This window comes from Asterias rubens, chromosome 10, assembly GCF_902459465.1.
Source record: "Asterias rubens chromosome 10, eAstRub1.3, whole genome shotgun sequence".
In the NCBI taxonomy this organism is placed as follows: Eukaryota; Metazoa; Echinodermata; class Asteroidea; order Forcipulatida; family Asteriidae; genus Asterias; species Asterias rubens.
In genome coordinates this window covers 2,605,236-2,621,754 of record NC_047071.1, presented here as the reverse complement: position 1 = coordinate 2,621,754, position 16,519 = coordinate 2,605,236, and the positions used below count along the sequence as shown (strand labels likewise).

The 16,519-nt window shown below is 40.5% G+C and overlaps 6 non-coding genes across 6 annotated transcripts; all 6 read right to left on the bottom strand.

The window, feature by feature from the left end:
• Window positions 1-290: 290 nt before the first annotated feature.
• On the bottom strand, window positions 291-363 carry Trnam-cau. The gene has a single exon. It is a non-coding gene; the product is annotated as a tRNA-Met (tRNA).
• A 69-nt stretch (window positions 364-432) lies between these two features.
• Window positions 433-505, bottom strand: Trnam-cau. The gene has a single exon. It is a non-coding gene; the product is annotated as a tRNA-Met (tRNA).
• Window positions 506-574: 69 nt separating this feature from the next.
• Trnam-cau lies at window positions 575-647 on the bottom strand. Its single transcript has one exon. It is a non-coding gene; the product is annotated as a tRNA-Met (tRNA).
• A 1,225-nt stretch (window positions 648-1,872) lies between these two features.
• Window positions 1,873-1,945, bottom strand: Trnam-cau. Its single transcript has one exon. It is a non-coding gene; the product is annotated as a tRNA-Met (tRNA).
• Window positions 1,946-2,014: 69 nt separating this feature from the next.
• Trnam-cau lies at window positions 2,015-2,087 on the bottom strand. Its single transcript has one exon. It is a non-coding gene; the product is annotated as a tRNA-Met (tRNA).
• A 3,189-nt stretch (window positions 2,088-5,276) lies between these two features.
• Trnam-cau lies at window positions 5,277-5,349 on the bottom strand. Its single transcript has one exon. It is a non-coding gene; the product is annotated as a tRNA-Met (tRNA).
• Window positions 5,350-16,519: the final 11,170 nt, after the last annotated feature.

Below are 16,519 nucleotides of genomic sequence, written 5' to 3'. Positions count from 1 at the left end.
ACGAGTTGGGTCTCCTGTCATCTCTGTTCACGTAGTGTTGTACACGAGGTCACGAAGTCTAAAAGCTCTCGTACTGGCCCTTTCTCATAAAAGAAGTCCGAGCACTTTCTTTGGGTTCGGTATTTTGTTTCAAACAATAAAACCATAACAATGAGCCCAGAGTCTGTGGTTCAAACACATTCGGTGTTCAATGGCAACTGCGCAACAACAATGCTGGCTCTGCGTACCATAACAGTGACATATACACGGACGAAAGAGTCGTTCTCATCAAAGTTTGCTAAAAAACCTCATGCCCCGTGTGAGGCTCGAACTCACGACCTTCAGATTATGAGACTGACGCGCTGCCGACTGCGCCAACGAGGCACCTGGTAGGTTCGAATCCCCTTAAGGGAATTGACAAAAAGGGAAGAGAAGTGAAGATAAAAAGACATATGCCCCGTGTGAGGCTCGAACTCACGACCTTCAGATTATGAGACTGACGCGCTGCCGACTGCGCCAACGAGGCACCTGGTAGGTTCGAATCCCCTTAAGGGAATTGACAAAAAGGGAAGAGAAGTGAAGATAAAAAGACATATGCCCCGTGTGAGGCTCGAACTGACGACCTTCAGATTATGAGACTGACGCGCTGCCGACTGCGCCAACGAGGCACCTGGTAGGATCGAACCCCATTTTAAGGGAATTGACAAAAAGGGAAGAGACGTTTAGATAAAAAGACATATGCCCCGTGTGATGCCTCTTCAAAAGTTCATGACCGCGTGCTCTTTTAACGCAGCGGTCAGTGCACTCTTGATCTACACCGCTGATCAATACAGGCGGATGTCACATCCATAGACAAGATTCAAATCACTAGCATTTAGTGATGATAATATCTTTCCTTTCTGAACACCCTGGAAAATATTAATTTAATAATGGGTAATGCAATTACCATTGGCCAAAATGCTGCTACGGTCATAACCCTATACAGGCTGTCAGAGTGAGAGGTCTACAACCCTTCGAAATGAAAAGGAAGAATTTATTTTAGATACACCGTTCATTGTTGACGATCTACTAATAATGTTTTTCTCCACAGACAATATGGAGTTAGCCCATGGGTGTATCTTAATATTAATCATGGCGTGGGGTAGGGATGTTGAGTGGGGGTGTCAGATGCAATTGTGTCCACCATGCAATACTGTCGTACAAGACTGTGTACAAGTATGTGCGCGCGTAAGCGAGCGTGCATGCACTGAACCTACGTATATGCAGCATGAATATTCACGTATTTTATGATTGCAGCTAAAACCCAACGGCCGACAAAATGGCGAATGTATTCCGCCGACCAAGGGGGGTTTAATTTACTGCAAGGACGGTTTTGCACGGGGGGCGGACACAACTGCACATGCAAGTGTGTCTGGGCGGACACACTTGCATTATGCAGCAGCGTCCGGGCAGACACGATTGCATATGCAAAACCGTCCGGCGGACATTATTGCATATGCAATACTGTCCTCCGGATAGTATTGCATAGAGGAACATAAATCAGTGGGTGGCTGACGATTTCTTCTCGGACAAGTATACAAGTGAGGCAGGTCGTGGTGTTGGCCGATCCCCGCCCACTTCGCTTAAAATGGGTGGGCGACGTCTCCTATTACAACTACGCCCAACAAGTCGGCTGGTGGAAAGCTCAACGCCTGAGACAACGAGCGCCAAGTAAGTCACGTTGTGGATGGTTAAAGTAAAAAAACAAACAGGTAAGGAAGGACAAGATTTAGAAAGAGGAAAAAATTGCCCCGTGTCAGGCGCTGCCGACCACGCCAACGAGGCACTTGGTAGGTTCAAATCCCCATGTAGGCATTGACAAAAAGGGGAGAGACGTTAAGATAAAAAGACATGTGCCCCGTGTAAGGCTCGAACTCACGACCTTCAGATTATGAGACTGACGCGCTGCCGACCGCGCCAACGAGGCACTTGGTAGGTTCAAATCCCCATGTAGGCATTGACAAAAAGGGGAGAGACGTTAAGATAAAAAGACATGTGCCCCGTGTAAGGCTCGAACTCACGACCTTCAGATTATGAGACTGACGCGCTGCCGACCGCGCCAACGAGGCACTTGGTAGGTTCAAATCCCCATGTAGGCATTGACAAAAGGGGAGAGACGTTAAGATAAAAAGACATGTGCCCCGTGTAAGGCTCGAACTCTCGACCTTCAGATTATGAGACTGACGCGCTGCAGACTGCACCTGATAAGTTAGACTCCCATTAAGGGAATTGACAAAAGGAGGGGAGATATGAAGATATCCCGCGCGTGGGATTCGAACCCAAGACCTAGAGATTTGAAGACCGATGTCTCGCCCGGCGCTCAGAGGTAGGCCAATTCGAATCCGAAATCGAGGATTTTCTACACTAGTTTTAGACTGTTGGTGGAATAACAAGAAGAACCGGATCATCAGCCCTGCTTGTGATGCATTTTTCCAAGCTGTGCAAGCTACGCAGAGCCTCTCTGTTTACTTTAAGACTCAATTCAATTAAGAATCAGAAAGTGAACCACGTTGACTGTGTGCACTTCTTTGCTAGATTCCAATAAAAAGTGGATTCCCGTCAAAAGGGACCCAAGCTAAAAGGTGTCTAAAATAAACTGAGAACTCGCGAGCTATTGAAAACGCCAAGATGATTTCCATCAAACTGGAGATGTTGACAAGACGCAATAGGCCTACCTCCTCAAGTTATCTCCACATTGCACCGTGTCTTTTAAGGAATGTCCGGGGATGCAATTCAACCACGAAGTACACACATACTTGAGGCCGTCGTTTTAGCCCAGTTCTAAACAGGCAACACACCACAAGCACTTAGCCGAATGAGCGCCAGGCTAATTAAATGGCATCAAATGACCGTTGGTGGCACTTGTGTGTTTATGTCGTCACGGGCTACAGATTTGAAATGGTAATACTTTAGAAAAGTACATTCTCTATTACAGCTACTGTGAAATTTAACACAAAAAGGGACTGCTTTAAATGATTGTGTCAAGGGTGACTCTGTATTTTGTTTTATTGTCATGGCTTTTCATTATTTGTGTACCTAAGGTGATGAGTTGTTTAAGTTTCAAATACAGCATTTCCTCCGGGTAGCAAAAACGCTGCAACCAGTATGCCTAAGGATGTGAAGAGAATTCAGTGAAGAAATGTGCAGTTTTAGTAGTTTTTTTGTTTAAATAATGACTGAAACCAAGTCCCTATGCAAGGCTCCGGTCGCAGCTGTAGGATATTTAGGCATGAGCTGACCAGTGTGTACGATGTGGTTAAGACAATACAATTATTAAACTAATGTCAGCATTTCCTGACGGCTTCCCTCACGTCAAGATTTTGAACATGGAAAAAGCTTGTTAGCACGTGCGAATAATGTACCACTAGGGGCGTTGCAACAAACGGGTCACTTGCTGCAGGGTTCGAAAGAAGGACTGGTACACGTTTGGTATTCACTCTTAACAAAATACTTTTGGCTAGAAGCCCACATCAGTTTTCAATAGAATAAAGCAGTTTGAAAAAGTATTTACTTCGAAGTAATTAAATGTGATTATAGAAAAAGAAGTTTGTATGCACAAAAAACTGAACTGGAGAAGCGTTACTGTCACTAACGTTTCTCAGTTTGTGTATTCCATACGGATGGTTTATTCTGCGTGGGATAACCGCTCCGGATTATCGGCGACATGTTAAAAAAAGGCGACAAATGAAAATCAATATTTACATGTTGGTTTTATTGTGTACATTTATTTATATGATTAAAACAATCGAACGGTTCTAAAAAACACAGGTATACCTTGCCTTTAAAGTCAAATTTCAGGCGACCCTACGTATAGGGCCTACGGAGATTCGAGAATGCCATACCACTTTATGCAGATATCGAGAGTGACCTAGACCATGGAGGAAGAAGTCTATGATGGGGTCTGTTGAGTTACAGTGGTGATTTATCTGACAACGACCACCCACTGAAACTAAAGAGCAAATAAAGGATGATCTCAATATTTCAACTATTACCTTTTTGTGGCCAAATAGACATCGTAGATACCGGTTAATAACCATTTTACTCTCAAAACTTGTATTTAGTAACGAATAACTCGAGTCAAAAATGCACCCGGCCGCGCAGCTTTTTTATCCGAGAGTCAAAAACGGCTTATCTCTTTAAAATAACCTCTTGACGCCAGTGACGATATTCCCCTAATTCGGTGTGAACACAGTTCTACAGCTTTGGCAAACTGAGGGCGCTATTTTCCACACCAAATAGCCGCCACTGACGTCACGATTTCTTTGTCGCGCAGGTTTGTTTGACCCCGCGTTTTTCAGAAATTTTGCTAGAAGCCTTCTGTAGAAAAAACATTTTTACCATGTTTTAACGTGAGGTAAGAGACTCGTTATATTTGTTTAATGTTTCATATGGACTCCAGCTATTAGAAAACTGTAATATCTATATATTTGAGATCATCCTTTATTGGCTGTTAAAGATGTAAGGTCGAGTTCAAAGATGTATTGCCAGGGTAAGAGAACCGCCTCAAAAAGATAACTCCATTTGGCATACAAACATTGTCTCGTTATCATGATATTAATGGGGAGGGCACGCACGAAGCTCCGTGAACTTACGGCTGTAAAGAAGCCTCAGTTTGCCAAAGCTGTACAACTGTGTTCACACCGAATTAGGGGAATATCGTCACTGGCGTCAAGAGGTTATTTTAAAGAGATAAGCCGTTTTTGACTCTCGGATGAAAAAGCTGCGCGGCCGGCGACAAGAAAGTCGCGACAAGAAAGTCGTGACTCCCCGATTGCTCAATCATTGAAGCGCGAAATATCAACTTTGTGACGCCCAATTTGAGTTCAAAACATGCACCGTGTTTACTGAATCAGTTTCGTAAATTGCTTTAATTTCAACATTTCTGCTAGTAAATTAAATGATGGAGCGCCGATGGCCAGTAAATTTAGAAATTTGCTTCTTTCATTAAGTGTCGAGTCTAGACAGGTAAGACAACCACCTGATTTTTTTTGATAATAAACTGGAATACAGGCGTGAATTGCTACGTGCACAAATTATTGCTTGCAGGGTTTTCAGAAAGAACAGAATAAATAACCACAAACTGTGTAGTTCGTGTTTTCTGACCCAGCTTGCATTCACCTTGTTGGCGTAACAAATCTCCTTTATAAAAACTCAATCATTCACTTGAGTTAAAGCGTGCTTGACATCACCTGGTATAGGTTCGAGTCCTCTCAATGGAATTGACAAAAAGGGGAGAGAAGTTGAGATAAAAAGACATATGCCCCGTGTGAGGCTCGAACTCACGACCTTCAGATTATGAGACTGACGCGCTGCCGACTGCGCCAACGAGGCACCTGGTAGGTTCGAATCCTCTTAAGGGAATTGACAAAAAGGAGGGAGAAGTGAAGATAAAAAGACGATATGCCCCGTCTGAGGCTCTTTTGAGGTAAAGTTTGTATGACATGACATTGCTGAAATTATAACAACTGATATGTGCTACAGGAACTAGGTACATTACCAAACTGAAAGCGGACTTTGTGTGCATCCTTTTTCAAAATGATGCAGGGCCTATTGTTTGACATTAATGCAACGACGTCAGAGTCTTAGCGATTGTTACAAACAGCGCCAACAATGTGTCCAACCTGTTTAAACGGACGTACCGATTCCAAAAATTAATCAATGTGAGATGCAAATGGGTCAATAGTGATAGATCGAAAAGGTGACAATGTTCTCATAAATATCAACATAATCTTATGGCAGCTGAATGCTGTTTCGGCATATCGATTCTCCATTAACAATGTATGCGGAAAAGAAACAAACACTTTAATGTTTGAGTTGTGTAAAAACTAATAATAGTCCTGTCACGATACCAGGTCTGAAAATAAAACACGGACACAACATTTTAGTGACGAAGAAGAAGAGGATGATCACAAAACTGTATTCTTGAATGTCCCATATACACAGCCAAGTGGAAGGAGGAAAACATCTGGCAGGGAAGGGAACAAGAAATTAATAGAAGGCACGTTTTTGAACCATGTTTCCATCTATGACGTGCCCTAGAGTGTATCATGTGTGAAATTTGCCGAGTTGTCGTTTGGCGCTATAAAAACATGACAAGCCGCGGGTTTTTTAAGCTTGGAAAAGGTTAGAACATCACCCAGTAAAAATTGATATTCTGACGAATGCTATGACGATTCTCATTAAACCAACACAGACTAGGAACATCGTGTTGAAAATTCAAGTTTGAGATGGAGCGGGAGAGGGTATTAGGAAATCCTTACGAAGGATTCACAAGGGATTATATTTTGGATATAAAGAGAGGAAAACCGTATGCATTGTGTGTGATAATATTTTAAGCAAGTTTCTTTATGTTTTTATTTTTTATTAGGACATTATGAAGTTTTAGTTAATTATTCACACATTAAGACAAGAAGAAGAATGATTCTTCATTACACCGTGCGAGAGCCAACGCTCTTTTCTCGTAAGGAGTACGGAGCCCGTACTAAGGGACAGTTTCATTTTTGGGGGTTAATTTGGTTTTTTTATTCCCTCGAAATATTAGTTCCTCGAAAAGTTATTTCGTTCCCTTGAAAAAATTATCTCGCTACCACGAAATAATATCTATACAAACGGTTTAAGACATTGATTACGCAACACTACCAAGATGGTGCACACTGTGACTGCGTGTGCATTGTGATTCAGTGCCTACGTCACGAAATTGCGCCCCAGTTGGTATAGAATTAGATAGAATTAGCTCTATGGATAACACACATTTCAGGGGACACTTCAAAGATAATACAAAGTACTGACTGTCATGTTTGATTAATTTCAAACCATATAAGCCGAGAAATTATAAAGTGAAAAAAAATGACCACTTGGACCTTTAAGTATACCCTCATTTTTCAATCGCTCAAAAAAGCACCGCGGCATCCCCTCAAGAGATCACTCCATCATTCTTTTGCAAACAGGTTCATTTCGTGTATGATTAATCATTACATTAACCAACTAGTTCAGGAGTGAAATTCCATGCAGCTGGAAGCAACACGCGTTGAACCCAAAAGAACTCTTGCGCACCTTAGAGCGGAAATAACCGCAATTTAAAGACACTGGGCACTATTGGTAATTGTCAAAGACCAGTTTTCTCACTTGGTGTATCTCAACTTATGCATAAAATAACAAACCTGTGAAAAATTGAGCTCGATTGGTCGTCGGAGTTGCGAGATAACTATGAAAGAAAAAATACCATTGTCACACGAAGTTGTGTGCTTTCAGATGCTTGATTTCGACACCTCAAATTCTAAAATTGAGGTCTCGAAATCAAATTCGTAGAAAATAACTTCTTTCTCGAAAACTACGTCACTTCAGAGGGAGCCGTTTCTCACAATGTTTTATACTATCAACCTCTCCCCATTATTCGTTACCAGGTGAGGTTTTATGCTAATAATTATTTTGAGTAATTACCAATAGTGTCCACTGCCTTTAAAGGGTTAGCGGAAAATACGGCAATTCTAAAGGTTTGAACAATATATTCAAACGTCTGCTTTCAAGGTTTTATCTTAAATAATTTGTGAAAGTTATAATCAAACATGCAATGGATTTCGGAAAAAGCTCTTGAGGAATGGATTCATATTTCAAAACGACATTGTGTTTATGGTGACATTTCCCGCGTTGTGCAGTTATACGTTTATTAGCTTCATAGTTTAACGCCAGCAAGTTATTGTCCACGATAGTGAACACAAAGATCTTGATACACAAATATAATGCAGCCTATACAAAATTAACCTTCTCACAATAACCTACTAGTTTACGAAGATATACATTGATGATGACACAACTATGGTGGCCCTAAAGGGTATTTACGTAAATATTAACTATTTGGGCCTCAAATAAAACATCATTACTTCGAGCCATTAAAGGAAAATGTAAAGTCGCTTTTTTTTATGTGCAGGTTAGAATCCCAACATCGGCATACAGTCAATTAAAACCGTCTTAAACTTCGTAACTTTTTCTTCTAGTGTTCTAAAAGGTGTGAAATCTCACCTGACAAAACAGTGGGCAAAACGTGTCCTGGTGAACCCGACGTAGAGTTCATATTCCTGATCAACCCAAATTTCATTCAGTGCACATGTAGACCCTATTGAATCGAACTCATTCAACTGAACATAATGATTTCAAGCAGAGTATATGACTTGCTAAATTCTATTATGAGAACGGAACTCGGCAGAGGAAAAATTGCCAATATAGTGCCTCGTTGGCCGGGGGCGGGTGACTGTGTTTTGAAGTCAAGGTACTGGCACATTGTTGGTTATGATTCAATTAGCACATCGACAATGCTTAATATTCAGCTGGTACCATGTTGTCTGTAATGCGTGCTGATAGACTGGTGCAAAATTTGTGTAATATTCTCAAGGATTTGGGAGTCAATTTTGTGCATGGGCTTTTTCGAAATCAGGGTTTTCGGGTTGGGCTCTGGCTGAGCCTCCGTCCCTCTGTTTGAAATCCCATCTGAATACCCACATTGTTTTAATAACTGACGGAGCCGAAGCCTTTCACCCAAAGCTATGGCCGTGCTTACGAAAACGGTCTATGGTGAAAATTGGCCCAAACCGACGACCGGTATAACACATATGGTGGGTTCGAATGGCGGGTTCGAATCGCAACGGACGTGACTCATGGAATGTTGCCGCATGTCTCGAAAAGCGCTCCGAATGCTTATTTCAAATCGGTGTAGTGCGAAACAAAAGTTTCAACGAAAGCTTACTTGTATTTATACTTGATATATACATAACATCGTCCCCCATCGCTTGATTTTTTTCCCCTCGATGTAAAGAAGTCAACTTTGAATGTGCACAAAATCCAATAGTCAGACCCAATCTCTAATTAGTGTCTGATGGAAACTTTTGCTTCCTTATTTTTAATGGTATTTTGAATAGTTTGGTGTCTGGCTGAACTATTGAAATTAAGAATAAAATGAATTAGCCCCCGAGCTAAACTGTGTATATATTAAAACTCATCGCCGAGTCTTCTTCAAATAGGTGCATGTTCATCAGAAATGAACAGAAGATGTTTATTTCGACTAGGGGATTGTGTCGTCATTACTCATTGAATATAATTATCGCTTCAGGACATTTTGAACCTGATTTTGTATTGGACTCAGTAAGATTATACGCTTGAAGAGTTTCATGTTCTAAAGACTGTCTCTGTGTGCCATCGTAACATAATAGACACATCATTGTCAGCAGAGTCAAATAAGCCAACCATACGACACTCTTCATTATTTGTGTCAAACCACTCCGTTTTTCCATACAAAAATTCACGTTTCACTTATGTTGTCTGAGAGGACAAGATAAAGGCCCGCTTCCGTGTGGAGGGTCTACTTTCACAATTAACCTATTTGACCGCTGGCGTCCATTCAGTCCAAGCTAAGAAAAAGGATTAATTTTCAGCGTTAATGAATTATTGTATTGGCTGACTTTTGTAACTGTAACAAACTCTTGCGTCTCTTGTGAATGATTTTTTAATACAATCAATAGTTTAACTGATATCTTGCTGTGAGATTGTGTATGTTGTTTGTTCATCCGTAAGTTTCGATTCATGATCTTAGTTTATGGTCTAAAAGGTATGATCATGTCTCAAAGATGCGGGTCGGGTTTGTAGGTTTGATGGCCTTATCTAAAGTTACGTGAACTCCGACTGAGACAGTGGCTGCGTGGTCTACATTTTGTATATATTACGGAGACCACGAAGTGCCATTCAAATGAATGGATTCGGCAATATCAATATCACGATATTGATGTACCTTTTCTCAGGATCTCGGTAAGTCGGATGGCACCTCCAGAGCTCCGTACTATTGTGCGCGCATGTTTTCTTTTAGAAGAGGAACTCTCTGCAGTAAAACCAAGAAACTGCACCTCCAATAATTGCATGTCCACTCTTCCTAGCATTCTTTTTAAAATTACGTTCTTTAATTTGTAAAAGAATTTTCCTCTTTAGAAAAAAATAAAACATGCTGGCGTTTTTGGAGAACGAAAAATAAAACCTACGGCATCTTACCGACATCAAGGTACAGCCGAAATAGACCCCAACTAATTGAACTACTTATAAAGCCCGATTAGTATGGTCAAGTCAACATACTGAATAGAGGTTAGCATAATTAAGGTTGCACCGTATATCGCAAGATTTATTGACATTTCAAAATAATAAGTTCTTAATATAGAGCGCATTTTACAAAACAATTTCAATTGGCTTTTAATTAGTTCCGGTCATTGGACCGTTAACATTCCTACAATCTATCATAGCTCTCGCGGAGAACGGCCCGGGCTGCCGTGGCGATCCGAAGGCATTTTCAAACACAATATCAACCTCCGTCCTCGCAGGTACCCATTTGTACTGGGGAAAAGCAATTATAGTTAGCAGAGAAGCAATTACAGTAAAGCATCTTTCTCAAGGACACAAATGCCACTAACTTAACCCACCCAGAACTTGAACTTAAGGTTCTAAACCACTCGGCCATTATACCCTCTCTGTTGTTGAACTTGATAAATTCTTCTTCTAAATCCTCCAAAATACACAACTAACTGGTTTGCCAATCGACCAGTGACAATCAATCTTTGTTTGAGCCCTCGGTTGCAACCACCCGAAAGTCAGACAACTTCCTAATAATAAGGTTTTGGAAGACACATGGTTTAACCTCTCAATAGTCAAGGCTTAAGGTAGTAACCTAATCAACTTTGGGGTTCATCCAAAATGCTTTTCTCTTTTCTTTACTTGGTCAAGTGTCATGACCATGACCAGTGGATTAAAATCCACACCCCGATCAATTGACCACAAGAACCTGAAGTCCAGAGGTACTAATCCACTAGTCCATGTACTAGTCTAGACCAGATTTCCCAAAAGGGTTCTAGTTAAGGAAGTGAGCGGCATTTTTGAGTAAAAGTTGGTAACATATCTGATTTAACTAATTCTGGGGTGCTGAATCCGAAAATGGTGGATACCAAGGCTAATTTTTAGTCCTTCACCCTGAAAAATCAAATTTAAAACAATACAGAAAACCTAGCAGACGACGGACTTCTCACGTGAAAAATAGTCAGGTTCTGCTGTGGTTCCATATTGATGTTGTCAGGATACCATACAGGGCAGGTACCCGGGTGCAGGTCAGGTATCCGTAACAAACTTTTGGTTGTACTGGATAGATCTACAACCAAATTGCACTTTGTCACCAGGACAGGTTTTATGCTAATAATTATTTTGAGTAATTACCAATAGTGTCCACTGCCTTTAACGGGACTGATAGATATGGAGTAAGTATTCAAAATAAGGAGTATAAGCCTAAGTTTGGAATTCAATGAATTTATTTGTACAGTTTTAGGAATAAAATCCGACAACAGAAACTTATGGTGTTGATGTGTTGTATAGCTTCTTATGAAACAAATTATTTATCTTAAAAAATGGGCACAATATAGCACAAAATACCACCCGCCCACCTATGATAGGCATGCATGCCTATGGAACTTTCACAGCTTAACTTTCTCGTATGTCTCTCTTGATAATTTGCCTGTAAATCAGCATCACCCCCACGTTTTTATTCAGAAGAATCGAAACCAACAGCAAAGTTCATTCCCATATCCCCCCCCCGCAAAAAAATAAAATAAAATAACCCCACAAAAAACCCCAAAACCATCAAAAACCTCAAAAACGGTAACCCTACCTTTTTTGGACATGTTCTTTTCTTAATAAGAACTGAAACCAACAGTTCATTGCCCTACTAACCTTTGCATCTACAATAATCTGCAGATTACACAGGTTTTTAATAAATAAATGAGGGTCCTTTGATAAAAAAAGGTGTCTTTCTTTTTACATCTACTGTTCTTTGAAGGGCTCTTTGAGAGCCGCTCATGATTATTTAACCGAAGAGTTTATAAATCCTAAGCAGGATAAGAGATTCGGGATTCGGATTTGTCTTAAAATTGTCGGCTTGAATTTTTCCCCCGTCAAATCGTCCCCCCCCCCCGTCAAATCGGTACGACAGTGAAACAACATGAAATACCCACTTATTTGGTTCATTAGAATAGTACTTAATATTACTACGAATAAAATCCCCTTTTTATGGCGTCTATGCAAAATACCCAAAAGTGACCCACACACAAATTGTATTACGAGAGAATAAAGCAGCAACAAAGATCATCCACCATCTACTCACTTAAAATCCATCATAAACAAATTGTTCACCATCAAGAAAATAATGTGTCGACTATAAATCATCGGAAACGTAATTATCTTGAAACATTTACTTACAATTCTTTGAGTACAAACAGCAGTCAGCACAGCAGCAAACACCACAATGGAGTTAAAACGGTATATGGTTATGTTTTGAAGCCAATTGGTAGTTTACATTGCCTAATTCATGATCTGTGTGAACATAGAAATACCAGTAAAACTCGTTAGAGCTGTTACGTCAGTTGAACCGTATTATTTAAGCGGGTATGCAAACATCATCCATGATTTCGAACTGCCTCTACCTCGACCAGTGGTAAAACATCTGCTCAAGCATTAGGTCAGATCAGTTATAAATGGTTATACTAAGCAACAATACTGCTTTCAGTGTATAGCTTGGCCAGTGGAAGGTACACGTTTGGTAACTACTCAAAACAAATATTAACTTAACACTGACTTGGCAACGAGCATTGGAGAGCTGTTTATAGTATGGAACATTGCGAAAAATGGCTCCCTCTGAAGTAGCATAGATTTTGAGAAAGAGGTAATTTCTCACTTAAAAAGGAAAGCACACAAATTCGTCCAACAAGGGTGTTTTTCCTCTCATCATTTTCTCGCAACTTCGATGACCAATTGAGCTGAAACTTTCACAGGCTTGTTATTTTATGCTTATGTTGGGATACACCAGGTGAGAAGACTCGTCTTTGACAATTACCAAACGTGTTATTTCCCTTTAAAAGATCTGCTCAATTGCATATAGGTCAGATCAGTTATAAAAATGGTTATGTTTATATTAAAGAAATAATACTGCTTTCAGTGTATAGTTGGGCCAATAATTTGGAACAATCTCCCTACTGTCATTAGTGAATCTGTTACTCTTTTTGCAAGTGCGAAAGGCTCACCCTTCTCCGTCTTAATTGCTTTCTAGTGCGCTGTGATCTTGATGGAATATAGCGCCTTATACATTTTAGATGTCATGTTATGTATACACTGGAGGTTTACGATGGTATTCAATGGGGTGCTGTGCGATGATAAAGTACCAGTAATAATTAGAGATAGCTGAGCCAATAGGAGACTTTCCAACGCTAGGTGGCAGCAGACATACCGGGTAAATTTCCATTGTTTACGTAGTTCTGAACATGCGCATAATTCTGAGAACAATGGTTTTACCCGGTAAGTCTGCTGCCCTCTATCGTCCCAGAAAGTCTCCCATTAAATCCTATTGTAGCTGGTGGCTCACGCTTTGATTTGAATCAAGATTGATAGAGTCACATATGTTTTTATAAAGTTATTATAATATCATTGGATTTAATATGTTATATTGGTATTATTGGTATTGTATCGAAAGTAAACCATCACCAACGAGTGTTTCCTTCCATTTTGTGTGAACCGTGATGATTCATTCAATAAGTAAAACGCCTTCCCTAAATTGATTCCTGACCGTCTTTTGGAGACTTCGGCTTGTCGCGCTTGGGCACCCCCCTCCTCCCTCAGTGCAGAGACCGTACCGCTGTGCCATTTTAAGTGGAATGCCGTTGGTTTATAAAAGAATGCGAAAAGTACTAAGAGCACGCTGGAAGAAAAAAAAATCCCCTCCCAAATAGGTTTGAATGACGGGGAAGCGTGGCGTTGCTTGTAAATGAGAGTTCTTTAGCTGATGCCATGGACATGGCAAACATTTGTAGTGGACGGTTAAAAGCTTACGGGACGTGACACTCCAACATGCGACTTGCTTTATCCCTTCAAAACCAACACTCTCTACATCCCCAGCAGAATTAAAATGAGAGGGGGCCCGTGGGGCTTAACACCCTCTCATCTGTTTCCTTTGGGTAAATCATGGCTCTTTTCTTTGTTGGTTGTGTCCATAAAAAATTGCAATCACGTACGCGGAGGGCGACGGGACTTAAATAAGAGCTATTAAATATAGCACAAGGACAAACGGTAGATAGGGGTAAAGGGATATTGGAGTAGTGCCTGACATTTTAGATTGGCACGGCTCCCCGACCAATTTTCACTTGATTGTGTGGGGGGATGAAGCGTCTGTTTAAGTACATCAATTGATAACAAATAGAGGTTATTTAGCAATCCAGAATCGGTATAATGACTGGTGTATCCGGGGGATTACAGCGGCACAGACTGCATGATCAATTATTAACTCCATTTCTGACATGATTTTACAGGGCATTGAGGCACTAGGTATTCACCGAGAGACTGTTCGTTTGATGAGGGAGAAACAGAACGAAATAATTTCTGACAAGATATTACAGGGCATTGAGGCACTAGGTAACCACCGAGAGACTGTCCGTTTGATTAGGGAGAAACTGTGGATCAGGCGCCTTCATACCAACCAGATGGTCTGAACATCCCAGAACGAAATGAATTCTGACATGATTTTACTGGGTATTGAGGCACTAGGTAACCACCGAGAGACTGTGCGTTTGAGTAGGGAGAAACTATGGATAAGGCATCTTCAGACCATTCAAACCCATTGTCTGATAAGCTACGATGGAAACTACCAATATAAACCCATTGTGTTTGCCTTCTACTTTTCCCCACAGTTATCCTCCTTTTACAGTCAGCCTCGTTCACTAACTAATTGCTTTTTCTACCTCTTCCCACCTTGATATTGTCCTTTGTATTTCCATCTTCCTGTTGTGGTCAAACCAAACCCTTCTTAACCCCCTTTTATCTCCCTATATTCACCTCTTGCTTTTTCTGTGTGCTTTTGACCCTCTTCCACTTCACTGATTACTACCTGTTCAAGTTTTTTTGTGTTGTCATTTAGCCTCCAAGAAAGATTCCACTTGGGTCGAAACGTCAGGCCATTAACATTTTTTTTTTCAATTTTTAATTCAGAAAAAACACACACATTTTGGCCGTGATATATGGGGTGACAAATTAATACATCAGTATAAATGGAAGTTGCGTGGTTTTCCTTTGACCTCGTCGACTAAACACGGTCGGCTATTTATGGGAGTCAAACTTTTGACTCCCATAAATGGCCGACCGTGTTAGTTCGCAAATTGAAAGGAAAACCATGCAATTTCGAGGCAAATTCGTGTGGATCATTGTATTCTACTTTTAAAACATCTTTCCAACCATATGCATTTCAGAACAAACGGTTTCAAACGCTTTTCAACGACCAGCTCGTCCGATCCAAGGCAACGTGTTCCTTTAATGGCCTTACAGTACCAAAACTGCAGGCTTTGCCGCTGCCTCAATGCCAAGAGGGGAGTACTTGGGTAATAGAGTACTGGCCGGCCATCGAGTGTCAGTGCAATTGTTAAGTACCGAGTGTTTTGCTAGCCAAGTTCTAGTTCTACAAGCGAGCACTAGGTACTTGGATCTCCATACGAGTGTAAAAAAAAGTAATACTCTTAAAAAAGTGCAAAAAGAAGAAACTATTTTGTTTAAGACTGTTTCTAGACGACTATGTGTGTTTGTATGATAACAATCTTTAAATATGACAACGTCCTCGACAGCTTCAATTTTACCCGTTTTTGTCTTAATTTCTCCATCACTTGCACAAGCGCGGCTATGAAAGCGGAAGGGATTTTTTTTTATCACATATGAAAGCGGAAGGGATTTTTTTTTTTAACAGGTACTTAAAACATTGGAGTCCCTGTATCGAGTGCATGACTAGGATTTGTATTGTGTCAAGTATAGAGTTCGAGGAGTATAGTACTTTGCTTGTCGAGTACTATAGTACACAACTGATGGGTCTACGAGTACCATCACAGTGGTACTCAGTGAAGGTACTCAGTGAAGAGTACCAAGTACATGTAATTGTGTCTTACAACATTGGCTGTCTTTTGACTTTATATGGAACACAAGTTAAAGGGTGTGCATAAGACTGCTATTATTCACATCTTTGCCCAAAGTATATGGTTTAAAGATGGTTATAATGGGAAACCCCCTTTACAGTGTGTTTACATGTAATAGTTTTTGAGAAAAGAGTCAAGAGTCAAAAACTCAACGTTTGAGAACAATGGCAACATTTAAGGTTGCATTCTCAGCCTGGTTCTTGTGGCTCCAATGACCGATTGAGCTTAAACTTTCACACGTTCGTTTAATTTCAAGGTTAAATTTGGTCATACCACAGTGGTCATATTATTTAGTGTGTCAAGCTACCTCATGTTACACATGTGCTTTAAGCACGCACTATTGACAATTTAATTTTTTGGCGAATTCGCACAAGGACAGACATAACCTGGTCTTTACATCCCAAAAGAACAATATTTTCAAATCACACGGTATCCGCAAACTAAATAATACATTGACCTCACCACATACACTACCAATGCAATGT